The following is a 3932-nucleotide window of genomic DNA, read 5'->3' as shown; positions in this document are numbered from 1 at the left end:
TCCCTATCTCATTCTCACTGTCTCACTCTCGCTGTCTACCTATCTCATTCTCACTCTCACTGTCTCACTCTTACTATCTCCCTATCTCATTCTCACTCTCACTGTCTCACTCTCACTGTCTCACTCTCACTGTCTCCCTATCTCATTATCACTCTCGCTGTCTACCTATCTCATTCTCACTCTCACTGTCTCACTCTCACTGTCTCCCTATCTCATTCTCACTCTCACTGTCTCACTCTCACTGTCTCACTCTCACTGTCTCACTCTCACTGTCTCACTCTCACTGTCCCCCTATCTCATTCTCACTCTCACTCTTACTGTCTCCCTTTCTCATTCTCACTGTCTCTGTCTCACTTTCACTGCCCTACTCTCACTGTCTCACTCTCACTGTCTCACTCTCACTGTCTCACTCTCACTTTCACTGGTGCTGTTATCTGTGAATTGTTGGTATTGTTGTGGTTTTGTGCACAAACACTCTGTAAAGTTGAGCTGAAAGCTGGAAGTGTTTTGAATATTAATATAGAATTCACACAGAACTTATTCTACACTAAACTAAACTAGTACACTTCACACACACACACACACACACACACACACACACACACACACACACACACACACACACACACACAGCAAGCGTGCCTTGGCTAAAGGAAGACGTTAGGGACGAGGCAGACGCTCTGAGTCGTGATGCTCTGAAAACTGCGATTTCAGAGCCTGTTATTGGAGTAAAGCCAGACCGAGCCTAGCGTTCACGGCTAGTGACGTCCTGCCAGGAAGTCTAGCCAAGAGTGGCGAGTCTGTAGCAGAGACGCTAATCAGCTAACTCCACCACTGCACACACCATATACCATCTGAAAGAGAAAGCTGTCTCACCCTCTGTCTGTCTCTCTCTGTCTCACTCTCTCTGCCTCACTCTCTCTGCCTCTCTCTCTCTGTCTCACTCTCTCTGCCTCACTCTCTCCGTCTCACTCTTTCTGCCTCACTCTCTCTGTCTCACGCTTTCTGTCTCACTCTCTTTCTCTGCCTCACTCTCTCTGTCTCACTCTCTCTATCTCTCTCTCTGCCTCACTCTCTTTGTCTCGCTCTCTTTCTGTCTGCCTTTCTCTCTCTCTCAGTGATGATTTAAGCTAGCTATTTAGCTGGCTAACACAGTGTTGCTATGCTAATGTCTGAAGCTAAGCATGGTGAGAGGTGAAAAAGAAAGCTAGCAATTTAGTTATGTCATTCCCGGTTTGTGATTGGCTGGTCATATTTATAGTAAGCTCCGCCCCTTGGTGGCAAATGTTTTTTACAGCTTAGAGATTTATGCTAATTAAAGCTCATATACAACATTTAGTTTGGTAATGCTAACGTTACCGATCTGAGACTTAACTATAAAGTATAAATAATGTTCCACACTCTCACTCAGGTCCAGAACATTCTCTTGTCTTTATTTATTAATCCACACTAAGCGCTTTTGTAATAGCTGTAGTTATTGTGGGATTCCCGTTTATAACGAGGCGTGACACCGTGTCAGAGCGTTTACTGTCTGAAACCCTGCCGAGAGTTTTCCGTCAGCTTCCTGAAAGATGAATACTGCAATCCAATCACGATTTCGCTTTGCCTCGGCTAATTCTATTAGCGTGTGTAATTGGTTTGGCTGTGTTGCTAACTCGATTAGGACGCAGCGACACACTCGTGTTAATAAGATCCACCGTTATTGCTGCCTGCCTTCATCACATCACATCACATCACATCATATCACATCTCTGCTGCGGAGGAGGATTAAAGACACTCGCTAGCTATTCCACCGACAGACACCATAACAAAACAGAACAAGCGCTAAACCCCAGCCGCACACGCACAACACCTGCTTATTACAATAAAGAGTATAAAAAAGTGTGTGTGTGTCTGTGTCTGTGTGTGTGTGTGTGTGTGTGTGTGTGTGTGTGTGTGTGTGTGTGTGTGTGTGTGCAAGCTCATGACATGATAATTATCCAAATGAACACTTCATTAAACATCACATAAGATAAGAGGCTAATATAGCTCACATCATAAGAGAAAAACATTAATAAGAAAGAAAGAAAGAAAGAAAGAAAGAAAGAAAGAAAGAAAGAAAGAAAGAAAGAAAGAAAGAAAGAATTGTTGTTCAGTTTTCTAATTTAATTTGTGATTCTTTCAATTTGGTTATTAAAATACAAAAGAAGTCAATAATTATTATAAGCATAATGAAATGTATCAATTAATTAGTTTTTTTTTGTTTGTTTACTTTGTTTGTAAAGTAAATTAAAGTAAAGTAGCTAAACAATGACATTTATTTTAATGACATTAGTTTTCCTTCTTCTTCTTCCTTGCCTTCCTGCTAGCTGACTAGCATTGACAGTAGCAGCTGAGGTGGACTGAACACTCTCAAACTCTCTCGGATCTCTTTGGGTTTCTACTTTGCAGAGGTTCTGCACTGACGTTTTTATATAGTACTTCTTGGACTTTTAGCGATTAGCCTCCAGGCCGTTAGCGTTCCTGGCTGTCCTGTACCTGGTCTCAGCCATGAGGAGGAAATGACGAGGGGACATTAATCCCATCATGTGAAGGTTGTAAGCGTATCACAAACCTGGCCCTGGTTCAGCCAAGGAGACGTGTGGAATTTTAATTCTCTTTAATAGCCGAACTCTGAAGGTGACTCGCTCAGAGACATTAGAGACTCGGGATGTGGGATTTCTTCAGAAAACGTCCTCGTCACCTTTAAAACTCTCTCAACTCACTGTCTTTATCTTTAATTAGCATTTAAAGCATCGGTTGTGTGAAGAATATTCATTAATTATTAATAATTTAGATTTCTGAGCACTGAAGGAGCTACGAGCGAAATGTAGCTAACACTTAATAAAGCTCCATACTGCAGGATAAAAGGGAACGTTAAACTCCGCCCACTCCACTTAGGCTCCGGCCTTTTTTTATTTGAATGTGGAATTGTAGCTTAAAGAGCCATGATATTTTATTTCAATGTCAAATGTTAAAATAATTTTTACAAATATATAAAATAGATGTTGTTAATCTTTCAGTTCTCGCTTTCCCTCTGATGTTACAAAGCCCTGACACTGGAGACTCCTTCCACATGATACCGGTCAGCTAACATGTCACCAGGTTAGTGATTTCTTTAACCAGTTGATGAGGCATGAATGAACTGTTACTATGGAAATAATAATAAAACATAACAAACGCATCACCTTTTGACCAATCAGAATCCAGAATTCAGATTTCAGCAGCCTGTGTGTGATAGTTGCTTATTCCCGCTTTAATATCCCTAATATAACAAATCTACAACTTGTTTGTGAGCTGACGATTCCAGAGAGTGTTAGGAAACATTTTCATATTTATCATTCTTTTCTGGGAAGTGATTCACTTAAACACACACACACACACACACACACACACAGATGACATTAATAGTTAATAATATATCTTACTGGGCTCGAGCACCTGTAAGTGCTGTTATTATTACTAATAATTTATCAGTGTGTTATTTATAATGCGGAGAGCATCAACATTCTAACAACAGCGTGATTTAGCGCTCACGCTAACCGCAGGCCACGGTGGAGCCACAGGCTACCAACTTTAATTACTCACTGTTTAATTTGTCGATGTGAAAGCAGAATTATTTTCGTCTTGTTGAATTAGAAATTAATTATTTTTTAAAGCACGAGCGTGGAAACAAACAAAAAGGGAGATAATTACCGCAAAGAACAGGAAATGGTAATGAGTCTGTGTGTATGTGGGGGGGTGGGGGGATTCGAGGTTTTTTGATTGACGCCTCCGTCACGGCTGCTACTTTTCAGATGGATGAACAGATCTGACGAAAGACGAATGCAGAGATGGACAGAGTGGAAAAAACAAGTGGAGAGGCAGGTGACCTCCTCTGACACCTGCTATAACACCCCCCCCCACACACACAC

At 41.4% G+C, this 3932-nt stretch overlaps 1 long non-coding RNA gene across 1 annotated transcript in view; it reads left to right on the top strand.

Moving 5' to 3' along the window:
- LOC132854507 (uncharacterized) overlaps positions 1–3104 on the top strand; it is a 10775-nt gene extending 7671 nt beyond the window's left edge. Inside the window, exon 4 of the long non-coding RNA XR_009649264.1 lies at positions 3042–3104. This is a non-coding gene — a long non-coding RNA (uncharacterized LOC132854507). The remainder of the gene's footprint in view (positions 1–3041) is intronic.
- The last annotated feature ends 828 nt before the right edge of the window (positions 3105–3932 follow it).

The sequence above is a fragment of the Tachysurus vachellii genome, chromosome 12 (assembly GCF_030014155.1).
Source record: "Tachysurus vachellii isolate PV-2020 chromosome 12, HZAU_Pvac_v1, whole genome shotgun sequence".
Lineage (NCBI taxonomy): Eukaryota > Metazoa > Chordata > Actinopteri > Siluriformes > Bagridae > Tachysurus > Tachysurus vachellii.
This window is presented reverse-complemented; position numbering and strand designations above follow the sequence as displayed.